Source organism: Mirounga leonina, unplaced genomic scaffold (assembly GCF_011800145.1).
Source record: "Mirounga leonina isolate KUSES-001 unplaced genomic scaffold, KU_Mleo_1.0 Mir_127, whole genome shotgun sequence".
Taxonomy (NCBI): Eukaryota; Metazoa; Chordata; class Mammalia; order Carnivora; family Phocidae; genus Mirounga; species Mirounga leonina.
The window spans coordinates 37,349,520-37,364,334 of NW_023270316.1; positions in this window are offsets into that span (position 1 = coordinate 37,349,520).

Genomic DNA, 14,815 nt, shown 5'->3' on the forward strand with positions numbered 1-14,815 from the left:
GAAAAGATTTTATTTATTTATTTGACAGAGAGAGACACGGCCAGAGAAGGAACACTAGCAGGGGGAGTGGGAGAGGGAGAAGCAGGCTTCCTGCGGAGCAGGGAGCCCAATGTGGGGCTTGATCCCAGGACCCTGGGACCATGACCTGAGCTGAAGGCAGACACTTAACAACTGAGCCACCCAGGCGCCCCTGTCACACTGTTTAAAATTACCAGTACAGGGTGATAACAAAAAGACTCACTCCTAGTCTTTATCATTATTATTATTTATTATTATTATTATTTTAAAGTCTCTCTATATAACACATATAATTATTATTTACACTTGAGGGCAGATTGCTCCTGCCAGCCCAACAATATTACATCCTCCTTACAACTTATTATTTTTTTTTGAAGTGGCTGGAATTCATTCAATATCAATTTAAATCTTGACAATTTTCAGAATTACTAAATTATGAAAATACACATTTCTGAACCTGTAAAATAGGGTGTGTATAATTAGAGACAAAATTAATGTTAAGATATATGCACATATATATGTGTGTATATATATGAGCTATATTAAATGCTCCCATATATGGCCAGTATAACTGGTTGTCACATTTTGGAAATTTGCATAATATAACTTTTATAGTTAAAATATGTTTAAAAATGGTGGATAGGGATGAATTTATAAATAGTATATTGTCCATAACGTTCCAATATTATAAAGCATTTATAATAACATAAAGCATTTAACAATGTGTACTAATGGGAATTAGTAAATTTTGCTGTTGTGTGACACCTATGGTATGCATGAGTCTAAGCAAACATACCAGTCCTTTTGCTCATCATATACTGAATTCTTCCAAAATTGCATATGATTTTCAAAACCATCTAATTATTTTAGGGCAAGATATGTTTGGATTACAATATAAGACTCTGTTCAACAAACCATCTGCTAGTTATAGAAGCCTAGAATCTATTAAATCAAATTTATTTTAATTTTTATTATTTTATTATCTTAATTTTTGTTGCAATTTAAGCAACTCTAAAAAAACTAAATATGAGCTTCCGTAGCCCTCTTTTTATTTTTGCTATTTTAAAAAATGAAGTATGTTTAAAGACATTTAATTTCCCTACCTCTGATATAACTTAAAATGGATGCATCATATTCAGAAGTGTTTTTTGTCTGTTTTTAAAATTTTCCTCCTGCAATGTTAAATTTAATTATGGCAGTTCTGCCAGAAACACAATTGTAAAATCATGGCTTGAGGTACTTTTCAAATAAAAATCTTTGCTGTAATACCTTTTCAAAACTAACTCTGTGGGTTTTAAAGTTGGAACTTTACTAGAGGAGAAATTTTAAGTAGCTAAAGATGAAGCAAGACAGGTTTAAAGACTATAGTGCCAGAGAAACTTAAGTTATCCTAACTTTCTCTTTTTTTTATTGACCTGAAGAAAGGGGGCAGAGGAAATTGCCTTTAAAAGTAGAGAGCAGCTGAGACTTATCAGGTATAACCTGTATTAAAATGATCTACTATACTGCCAAGAAGCTGGCAGCCTTGAATTGCTGTTCAGATTTGTTGTAGTTAATAATTCTGGGTGTTATAGGGTCATCTTTGAAGCATATTAACTATACTACACTATTACATGTCTATAGCTAAAATGCACATTATTATGAATGAAGAATATGGGTCTATGAGCATTTAGGGAGTAATTTGGTTTCTTTCGCCATGATTTATGTGTATGCATAGAGATAACTTAATCCACAAGAGATGTGCAAGTAATTTATTTCCAACCATTGAAGTAAAACTGGACAGTAATTTATATGACTTTTAATGAGATGCTGCAGCCAAGGCAAATATGACATTGAACGATACAGTACTCTTGTCTCTGTACTGTTTATCTTTGGCCTGGGGCACTTGGACATTTTTGTTACAAAATCCAATTATTCCCTTTCCACACACACACACATACACACACACTGAACACATATTGTCCTGGTTTTAAATAGAAACTAATTAATATTCAGTGTTGGCTGTTTTTACTTAAATTGGATAGCTACCATATTTCAAGGAAAAAATATATTACAACATTATCAGGTACTGAAACAAATATATATCGTTACACCACCTAAACAACAGATTTCACTTCACAAAAGGTATGATTTTTCCTTTCATTCTGAAGCTGTTGTAGAATTTTACTCACAACGTTGTAAAATATTTTTTATGGGAATGATTGTGGATATTTCCACTTTATTTTATTATCATTATTAGTATTTTGAAATATTATAATGAGCAAAAGAAAGCATGGATTTATTATCTAATGAAATATTTTGGGGAAAAAAACAATTCAGTTTTGCACACAATTAGTTATACAAAAACAAATCCAAATAGAATTTTGTCTAAATGTCAGGGAATATTATATTTATTATACTATTGTTTCTTTGTACTTAAGATAATTTCCTGAAATTATAATATATATTCATAATCTAATCTGAAATTATACGAGAAACACAGTTCAGTTTTTTAACCATAGGTAGCATAACTCTTTATTTATCAGCAAACTTGTTTCCTAGAAACCTAGATTGGCCTTCCAATATTGGTTGTGATATTTTTTCCTTTGAATGATACAAGTTTATTTTTATCAATTAAATAATGCAATGTCAGAATTCTAGTGCAGATAAAGATGAGGTAAACCTACTGGAGTCTCATTTCCCCACAGATTACAATTGAAAGCACTGGACAGACTACAAAGAACAACTATATGAGGACTGTGAAAAATAAATAAGTCCAGGCAGATTGAAAATGAAGTCAAAACTTGAAGAGAGTCCTGTACAGCAGTGGGGTTTTTTGGTTTTGTTGCTGTTTTCCTCCAGCTTTGACCCAATGATGGGCCCCAGTCATGGAATTGGTCAGCAAGCATAGATAGCAAAACATCCAGGAGAAATCATCTCTGTTTAGAGCAATGGCAAGATTGACTCTTGTCAGCGAGAACGAGGGAAGAGTTTCTTTTAGTGGTTTGATTGGTGTGTATTTGTTTAGTTTTTGTATGACAGCTCCAGTCAAGGATCTATACTCCTGGGATGTCAGTAACTGAGAAGTTGCCAAAAACACCAAGAGAAGTCTCAGTACTAAGGACACAGGAAAAGAGATGCTACTGGTCCAAAAAGAAGGGAGAAATCACCATTATTCCCTTATTTTATCTCACTGAATTACCACAAGAGAACTACAGCCCAACAGTAAATCATACACTAAAATATAGTCATAGCATAATACATTTACTACAGTATTTCAAGAATGGAGTACACTAATACCAAAAAAGCAATATAGAAAAAATACTAGCTTGTCCCTTTATAGACATTACAATAAAATATGTGAACTTGGATCCACTCCCATTCTCTTCAACACTATTCCTATTATAATTCTCTGTGTAGTAATAATATTATTACTACATAAATATTACCAATTACTTGGCATCTCAGTTCCTTGAACTTTTTTTCTCCTGTGTTATTGTCTCGTACACTATCTCAGTTATTCGTGGCCATGTTTACATCTTAGATGTTAGCAATCTCTCATAATTTTCATTCTGGTTATTCCGATCTCTGAACACTGTATCCTATGACTCAAACTCACTTATCCTGATATATCAACCACTAAAATCTAAAACACCATCAGAAACTTTCATATGACCTTAAGTCTCATGGCCCCTTTACTTCATTTTACTATTTTGAGTAAACCAAAATCCAGTCTCAGACTATTACACACCTTAACGCTATATGTAAATATGGCTGGGGTAAAATTCAAAGCCATAGTAATGAACAAATTTTTTTTAAAGACTTATTTATTTATTTGATAGAGAGAGAAAGAGCATGTTTGATCAGGGGGAGGGGTAGAGGGAGAGAAGCAGACTCTTTGCTGAGTGCTGAGCCAATACATGTGGGGCTCAATGTGGGGCTCAATCCCGTGACCCTCAGGTCATGACCTGAGTCCAAATAAAAGTCAGACACTTAACCAACTGAGCCACCCAGGTGCTCCTAATGAACAAATTTTAAATTCACAATAACTAACTTGAGTCCTAATATTTTACTGGAATTTCCCCAGCCCCTTTACTCTCTTACTTCTCTTTATTATCCCAGTCTGTAGATATTTTTAAGGGATCATCTTCTTTCCTTAGATCTCAGCTAAGTTTTTACTACTAATGACTTTGCCTTTGCCACCTATTTTACATAGGCATGAAACCCTCCGGAGACATTTGCTAGCCCCATTCGTTACACATATCTATCTGCATCTGAGCCCACAATGACTTCTCTCCTGTTACTACATTTCTCCAAATTAACTGTATTTCTGGAAGAATATTTACCATCATGTTGTACATAAAAATTGCATCTCCTTTATGCAATTCCAAGAATTCATGTTGACAATTCTCCAGTTTGTCTCCCCCAACATCGTATTATTCACTTTACTGGCACTTCTCACTATTATTTAATAAAAAGTTGTCTACTTTTAAATTTTTTCCTAGTTTTCCTTGAGGAATGATTGACAAGTACAAATTGTATATATTTAGGCTGTACAACATGATTTGTTAAGGTATAGAACATGATTTATATACATATACATTGTGAAAATATTATCACAATCAGGATAATTAACACATCACCTCACATAGTTATTTTGTGTGTGTATGGTAAGAATATTTAAGATCTACTCTCCTAGCAAATTTCAAGTACACAATGCATTTAACTATAATCACCATGCTGTACATTAGACCCCAGAACTTAATTTAACTTAAAACTGAGTATTTGTACTTTTTCACCAACATCTCCCCATTTTCCCCACTCCACAGTACCTGGGCAACCACTATTATATTCTCTGGTTATATGAGTTTGACTTTTTCAGATTCCATGTATAATTGACATCATGCAGTGTTTTTCTTCCTGTGTTTGGCTCATTTCACTTAACATAATGTCCTTCAGTTTCATCCACGTTGTCACAAATGGCAAAATTTCCTTCTTTTTCTTTTTTGTAAGGCCAAATACTATTCCACTGTATATATATCTTAAAATTAAAATCACAACAACCACAAACCACCCCACAACCAATCCTTACCATTCTCTGCACTGCTCTTAGCTCTTTGCAAACCACAAACCTTCTTATAGATGCCACCAAAACTGATGTCTTCTATTTTTCTCTTATTATTCTATTTTCAACCACTGCAAATGAGACTGGCCCCGTCACTGCATTGATACTGCTTAGTTAGGTCTTCAGTGGCATCACTACTCTTAAACCAATAGTCAAGTCTCAGTTCTCACCATTCTTGACCCATCAGGTGTCTTTTAAGACAGCTGAATGTGAGTTTTGAGACCTCTCTGATAAATGACATGAAATAAATTTGTCATCTTATATTTATTCAACCAGTCTTCTTATCAGCTACAATACACAGTCTCTTTATTTTGATGAACATTAATAATATGATTCAACAAGGGAAAAAATCAATATTGCATAAAATATCCTTGAGATAAATGTTAACAGAATTATGTATTGTGAATGCACAGAATATCAATCGGTGTGTTGGTTCCTTGTTAATTTTGTACTCAAGGCACATTGTTGATCACTGAATTATTTTGGCAGGAGAAAAGGTGTTAAAGAATGGCTTTTGGTAATTGGAAAAATATTCAGTAGTTATCACTTGGATGTCCTTCACTATTAAGTCAATAAAAAGTAAACAAAAAATTTTTTTTTTACTATCTTGCTCATGTTCTTGTGTGTATTTAAAGTTCATGTTATTGCGACCTTGAAAACACAAATGTAATATAACATACCTGAATAGTATATATTCTGAGAAAAAATTAACTATTTCAATTTAAATTCAGCATATTCTCTGAGATTATAGTGAGTATATGAGTGCACTACATGTCTTCATAAAATAATATTATTGGAAAGCATCAGTATAGTTTACTTACAGAGCTAATAATCTTTTCTATGGACACTAGATAATAGTTTTATCTGATTGCTTTATAATATCATATTTGTTGGTAAAATAAAAAGCCTCTGGAGTTCAGGATTATAAAATCATGGTTTTCAAATATTTATTTTATGTTGAACATTGTAAAATATAAGATATCTTTATCCCTATCTATCTGTCTTCTGCCACGTGTATAGAACATGTGAAAAATTATGTATACTTCTACAATGGAAATCTCAATATACTGAATGGATATATTACAATACATATTTCCTGATTTTAATGCAAAAGAACTAATAACAAATCATTAATGATTTTAAAATAACCAAGCCACTGGAGAAAACACTACATAAGTCTTATTATCATGGATTGAATGATCTGTCATGTTGCATAAAATAATTATTGGAATACATCACCAGATGCATTCTGAAAAAGGCATAGCCTTAATTTTAGCTTTTCCTTTTTTAATCTAAATGAATGATACTAAAAAATGTGCAAACAATAAAGCCAAAATATGGAGACAGTAAAGTTAATAAGAGAAAATAAGTACATAGGATATTAAAAAGGCATACATGTAGAGAACTTATATATAAATACTCTTTATGGATAACGCACTTAACAATAGACAAAACTGTGTAACATAATAAAAATACAAGTTAATAGGTATAAGAAGATGAATATAATGATAAACAAATAGATCTAAAGATCTAGATATGTACGTCATGCCTTGCCAGGAATAAGCTTTTTTTTTTTTTAAGATTTTATTTATTTATTTGACAGAGAGAGACACAGCAAGAGAGGGAACAAAAGCAGGGGGAGTGGGAGAGGGAGAAGCATGCTTCCTGCCCAGCAGGGAGTCCGATCCGTGGCTGGATCCCAGGACCCTGGGATCATGACCTGAGGCAAAGGCAGACACTTAACGATGGAGCCACCCAGGCGCCCCAGGAATAAGCTTTTTAAAACATAAACAGAAAAAGAAGTAAGCAATCCATTTATTAAATTTCCCAACTCTATTAACAAAAAGATAAATAAATATTCCATATTATAAGTATAATTAGGACACAGTCATAATAAACTAAAAATAATTAGGTATTATACAAAACATAACATATTGAATTAATGGTTTTCAAATATATTTTTGAAAAGATGTCGTATGCAGAAAACACACAGCATATTCCTGGATTTAGACATATGAGTGATACATTATTCTTGGGTGCTATCAGTTTAGAGAAAAATTTGTTGGCGCTGTTATTTGTTATTTCTGTCCTCTCATGTTCAGCTCCACTTTTAGAGCCACTCTTTCTAAGTATCTATCCCTGGAACTACATTGAAATTGCTCTAATCATTGTCACTGAAGGTTTGTAAGATCATCCAGTGGCCATCTCTTTGTTGCATCTCCTTTACTGCTCAGCATAATTATTAGCTTTTCATTAACTTAAAAAAATATTTCCCAAATACACGCTGTATGGAAATAATACTCTAGTATAGTGAAATAAAACAAAAAGTAGGAAAAATAAGTTTCATTAAACATTATCCCAAAGAGAAAAAATATCTTAACAATAAGTAATGCATGTAATACAATCTTAGAAAAACCACTGCAAGTCCTTTATATGTATAAACTCAGTTGACTATCTCTTTCTAAATAGTGAAAATTCTATCATGAACTGATATTAGCATTTCTGGACCTTTACTATTATATACTACTAAATAACTAAAACATTTGTTGATTCAATAATTTGCTTAACAAATATATATCCAGTGTCTCATATGTTTAAATCATTAAAAATAAGAAAAAAATAATAAAACTAAAGAAAAAATATATTCCCCATAATCAAAGGCTTTAGTTTCATAGACCACTAGGCCAAATCTATATTAAGGCTCACATTAATCCTTATATTAATTCATTTCTAGGAAATTGTTCATTACTTTATTATGAAATACATAATTGCAGGCATTAAATATCACATCAACAAGTTACAATTTAATAGCAATATATTCGTGAATCTTTATTAATATACTTTGCTGTTATTTTTAAAGAATGATGTTCTCAGATTCATAAACTGATTTATTTAGGGCACGTATTGCATGGAGCACTGGGTGTTATGCGCAAACAATGAATCATGGAACACTACATCAAAAAGTAATGATGTACTGTATGGCAACTAACATAACATAATAAAAAAATAAAATAAAATAAAAACCTAAATGGAATGCTACTTTCTTTCAGTTTTGTTGATACTAATTTATATAGCAGGGTACATACATTGATGTAAACTAGCAAAAAATGTTGAGTTTCCCTAATAAAAGATTGAAATTCTGAAAACCACTCTAAAAAAAAAAAGAAAGAAAAAGGAAAAGAAAAAGAAAAAAAAAAAAACCTGCTCTTGTAAAATTGTATCCAATTTCCATAGCCTCAAATATAGGGATTTGAAGCTAAACCTTTGAACTTTAGTTTATTTAATTTTATAGAACTTGATTTCTTAGCACTTGAAGTTATGCCACTCCATCCATTGTAATCAGCCTGATACATAGTTTTATTTTTCTTTCCAGGATTACTTTCAACTGAAACTCATTTCTTATTTGGTAGTGGATATAACTGACTCATACTTTTAAAAATGTGTCCTGAGATATAGAGTAATAGCCTCAGGTTCTTTGCTCTTTAACATTTTTCCTTTTTTGTTAAAATATCAACTTCTAAAAAGCTTCTCATGTTTTAATTTAAAAAGCAACAATTTTGTATGTACCACAATGTATGTATGTGTGTTAAAGATCTATAGGAATTTTTTAATCTCTTAACTCTCTTTTGCTTGTGTCTCATTATGGAGAAAATTAAAATAATTAATATCCAAGTTTTACATCTTTCTAAGACCAAACTTATGCTAAATATATTAAGAAAAGATAAAAAGCTTGTTTAAATACCAAAAGCTCTTTGATATAGAGAATGATAAGTCAAAGTCACATTTGAGATGCTAATTCACAGACAACATTTTTTTAATAAATAAAGATCTTTAAATAGTAAACATTAATTTCTCAATATATATCTTTCAGTTCCATTTCCTCATAGGGCCTGTACACTTTTATTAAGTGATTATTATACAGATGAAATTGTGCCTTAGTTTACTTCAACTTTCTTAATATTAGTGCATGTTTAAATTAAAATTAATAAAAGTTTTAATGATAATCTGATTTAAATAGTCAATATAGAAAAAAATATTTCAACATAAACTGTGGATTCGTTTATTCTTTGAAATAAATTATGTGGTTTGATGTTTAGAAACAGAAAAACAATGATTTATAATTTAACCAGAAGAGTAATTACAGATTTCTAGGCTTTAAAAATTAATGTGTAGGAAAATAGAAGCTTTTCCACTAAGATCTGGAACAAGGCAAAAACTTCCCCTCTCACCACTCCTTTTCAGCATTGCATAGAAGTACTAGCTAATGCAATAAGACAAGAAAACAAAAGTATGATAATAGAGATAGAAGAAATAAAATGGTCTTTGTTTAAAATGACCTGATTTTCTCTGTAGAACATCCAAAAGAATCAACAAAATTTTCCTATAACTAATAAGCAGTTATAGCAAAGTTGAAGGATATAAGGTTAACATACAAAATATACAGAAGTCAACCAACTTTCTTATACAAACTTATTCTAAAGTTTATGTGGAGAGGCAAAAGACCCAGAATAGTCAACACCAATTGAAGAAGAACAAAGTTGGGGGACTGACATTACCCAACTTTGAGACTAAATATAAAACTGCAGAGATAGTGTAGCATGTGTGCAGAAATAGTTGTGACAGAATAGACCAGTAGATCACTGGAACAGAATAGTAGTAGAATCATGACCTACTTTTAGGGGTTATTTAATGAGAGAACTAGAAAATCAAAGAAAACTATTTTATGGTAGTATTGAAGGAGACTTAGATTTCTTAGGATTTCAGAGCAGATATTGCTAGAAAATAAACACAAGCACTGATTATAAAGGATACAGTAATTACAGCACCAATAAGACATTCACACTGTGATGAAGATAGAGAAAGAATCTAACTATATGAAAACCAGGCTTCAGCTAAAGTTGAATTGGCAGCATAGGAAGCCTCTCCCACCATAGATAATGTCTGGATAGAGGCTATAAGACTTTGATAGTATCTGGTGAATGTGCTCAAGAACTTTGAAGTCCAAAACTAACTGAACCTTTTGGATATATAAGCATGGCCCCCTCCACCTTGCCAGAGGCCAGAAGCACCAACTTAATGCCTGAAAATTGTTCAGAATCTCAACTAAATCCATGTCTTAAGCCAAAACATTACAGTCTCAGGAAACCACTTCCTATTGTGGCAAAATAAATAAATAAATAAATAAATAAAAATCAATTAACACCAAACTTACATGGCTTGACTTGGAAAGAGTGTGCTTTAATATCCTAGCCCATAATTTTCTAAAAAACTCTTCTTTTTTTCCAAAGTATCTCATAGTTGCCTTCTTGCAGAACCTTAAATGAAGCAGTGACTATATTAATCTTGAAGAACTTAAACATTTTTTGAGACTAATTATGACATTAAATAGGAAAATGTATCAGAATTCAGTTTTCAGGCTTAAAGCTCGAAATATGTCATTTAATCCCAAGACTGAACTTGTCAGATGTAAACCAATAATTCTCAAATCAACTTTATTGTGAAGTCAGCTATTTCCATCCACAAACTCATCATTTCAAGGCATTTGCTTTGATCCCTGGAATGCTCATCTCCCCTACACACACTCACAACTTGTCACTGAGCTGCCTGCTCAGAGGCCTTCTCTGACCTGCCTTCTCTAAAACAGCTATTACTTCAGCCTTTATTCCTTTGAATCACGTATCTAATTTTTCTTTTTAGCACATATATCCTACTACTCTTAGTTCTATTAGTTTGTTCCCCTCACTTTACTATAACCTCCATGAGAACTATTTTGTATGTTTTCTGTATCTCCAACTCCAACATTCAATGGCTAATCAATAAATATTTTTATTTTATAAATCTCTGCTTGAAACTTCATTTGTTCCTCAAAATAGCAATGTTATAAAAAAGATCCAACACCTTTTATGTAAAATGAAAAAAAATTTTTTTTCTGGTGTTCTTCAATTCAGTAAAAAGCAGTTCCTTCAAGTTGACTATGCCAGAAACTAGGGAATTTATCTCAAAATTTCCATCTTTCTAAATTTATACTCATCCACCAGCTTTTAGAAATTTTCTTCCTAAAAAACAAAAACAAAAAAGAAAAGAAAAAAGAATGTTACTTCCTAGTGTCCATCTGTTTGCCCACACTATAGCTAAACAACCTATTAATTTATAATCCACACAGTAACTAAAAGCAATATTGGGATTTTACCCTCCCCAACTAAAATCCTTCAGGTAGAGTCCAAAATCATGACCATATGTGTTACATGATATGGCCACAGTTATCTAAACTCTCTGAGAATCTTCTTTATTCTATGATTCACTCTTTTTAAGTTTCTTTTGGTCTTTGATTTTAATGTTCTCATCCGGTTCTCAACCTCCCCATATGTTGTATGTCTAGAATGCTTACTCCCTCCTATCTCCAAATCTTTGCTCATTCAATCCCAGTCATCCTTCTGGTTTCAGCTTAAAAGACACTTCTTCTTTGCACAGTTGCAAATATATGATTAATTGTATGTAATATTTTCTTTAGTGTCTGTTTTTCCCACTTTAATAAGACAAAGAACATTTCTAACTTGTTCTCTGATCTTTCCTGAGTATTAATTATAGTGTATAGGAAATGCTCAATAGTTTTTTACATTGTTACTAATCAAGAGAAAATGTGTGTTGGGAGTCCTGAATTATTCAACTATGGCAACTGCATTTATTAAAATAAAATTTATTGCTCTCTATAGTCACCTCAATTTTGGTATTAAGATTTCTTAAATTTATGTCTTTGTTTTCTAGAATAATGTACTTACAGAGTCATTTGTATTACTTAACATAAAAGTATATTCCAAGGTATAAAATATCTTGAAAATTAAGTATGTGATTTCTTGATATGGGTGATGGGCAATTGAGAGAGCATAAACTATATCTTCTATGCTGCCTGGGGAAACAAATGGAACTTTAACTAGAAATATGAAGCTATCTGAGAAAAAGAAATGTTTACCAGCTGAACAGAGAAAATATCAACATTTGTGTATGTAATATAATATGTCCTCAGAGAAAACTGTTTAATATATTTTGGCAGTAATATAAGTATATGAAAGAGTAAGTCTATAAACAAAATTCACACTTAGACATTTGCTCATGGGGATCCTAAAAGAGAGCAGGGTTGAGAGATACTTGAAAAAAATTAACACAAAATGAAGTATTAAATTTTTAGTCATTAAAATTAATATAATTTAGTGATTATGTGACAAGCCAAAAATGTCAACAAATATTGATCATGGTCCTTTACCTGCATAAAGCACAGATATGACATACTGGTTTATTAATATGGGACTGAGACATAAACAGAATGACACTGAAAGGTTATAGGGAAACACCTGTGACTTGTAAGGGATTAATTATTGCCATATTTCAGACAATATCACAACTTCAGTTTAACATAAAAAATGCTGATTGATGAGTAATTTACAGTATTCACAGTGATACAATAGCAGTCTTTCCAGACCACTGTAAATCTAAAGTGAAAGATTTTAAGACCTAATGAGGATAACTTGAAACGAATATTTATGGTGTGCTGTCATAATTCCATAACTCAGAAAAGAAATATGATCCTTTCAACAGTCATCTTTTTATTTTATCAAATCACATTATATCTTAATCAGTTATGATTTTAGACCATCTGACGTGTATTGTGATTAGATGTATATATGTTCTCTATAAGTAAATTGTGAGCAACTTAAGGAATTGAACTGTTATCTTACTCATTTTTTTATGTCACAGAGTACTTTTTATATGAAGAGGTTCAATATATTTTGAATATTTAAATATGGAAAGAAATAGTGTAGAATTGAGATTCTAAGGTGCACTTAAGTTTTATAAAAATTCTCTTCATCTTTTTTCTTTTATTTTTTTTGTTTTGTTTTAACAAACCCTTGTGTTGAGGATTTTCAATAGATTGGAGTGAGAGAGCTATTTTGCTATGTACAATACCCAGAAGAAAATTATGTGTTTAAAATAATGGCATTAAGATAGCATTATCTCCTTTTCTTTGAATCCAGAGAAACTGAGGTGAACATGAAATCCCAATTCCATCTTAATGGAAAATAGGGCAAGCTCTCATGCTAAATGTAAGAGTAGGAAGAAAAATTCCAAGTTCAATGAAAAAAAAAATGTGTTGCAGAATATGAGATGATGCAGAGTGGATATCTTACACTTTAAAAATAATGAAATGTTGGGGTGCCTGGGTGGCTGAGTCATTAAGCGTCTGCCTTCGGCTCAGATCATGGTCCCAGGGACCTGGGATCAAGCCCCACATTGGGCTCCTTGCTCTGCAGGAAGCCTGCTTCTCCCAATCCCACTTCCCCTGCTTGTGTTCCCTCTCTCACTATCTCTCTCTCTATCAAATAAATAAATAAAATCTTAAAAAAATAAATAAATAAAAATAAAAATAATGAAATGTTGAGTGAGTAGGGAATTTTCCAAAGTAGGTGCACACCTTAAAAAACAAAATGAAACATCCATTACTTGAACAGAGAGAGATCAGAGTGAATGGATCTGACCCATGAAATAGCAGGGAGGAGATGGTGGAAGAAAAAATTGGAGGATTTTCCATTTGACAGGGCAAAGGGATAACTGAATGGTAAACTCTCTTGCTGGTATTTGTTATTACCAGCAAGTAAAGGCTAAATACACACACACACACATCTGGATATAGTTAGATATAGATGTAGATTAGATATAGATACAGATACAGATATATATATAGAGAGACACAGAGACAGAGAGAGATGGAGGGATGAAGACAAAGACAGAGACCCAGAAACATACTTTCATTCCTGGAAATCATCTGCATATTTTATAGCATTCTCCTGGCTCCTCTTTGGAATATAAATAATGATTGGCAGTGAAAAAATATGGGAGTTAATAAAAAGATGTAAAATAAAGAAGGAAATTAACTAGAAGCAAATTGACTTAAATAACTACTACCATCTTAAAAAATGACCGTACTTTTGGTAAAAATGTTGCCAAAAGTTTTTCATGAAAGCAAAGGATCTAATAAGTGACTATTGCATTTTTGAATTTAGATGTTAGTTACAATATACAGTAGAAGAAAAAAACCACAGCATAAGTTGAAAAATCATCCAGCACTGTAAAGGAAAGAAAGGTATAAGAAGAGTAAGGGAATATTGAAAAAAAACAAAAAGGGAGGATAAAAACATCAAAGAATTCAGGCAGAAGTATGTAGACATGCAAAGACATGCAAAGAAATCTTGAAGAATGTGGGCAAAAAGGCATCTGTATGGCTCAGTTGGTTAAGTGTCCGCCTTTGGCTCAGGTCATGATCCCAGGGTCCCGGGATGGAGTCCTGCATTGGGTTCCCTGCTCAGCCCAGAGTATGCTTCTCCCTCTACCCTTGCCACCTGCTCATGATCTTTCTCTCTCTCAAATAAATGAATAAAATATTTTTAAAAAAGAATATGGGTGAAAGTAAATGGAAACAAAGAATTATAAGACCATGTATTCATCATGGACTGGCTTACACTTAGCTCTTCAGAGTCTTGATTTGGGGACTTAAATGAGTTAAGCACTTAAATCATTTTAACAAACTAAAGAATTTAAATAAGTCAGAAAAATGAAAAAATAAAATTAAACAAACCAGGAGGAAGGTGTTTATAAAAATTACACATACACCCATATACACACAATGAACTGGAGGAAAAG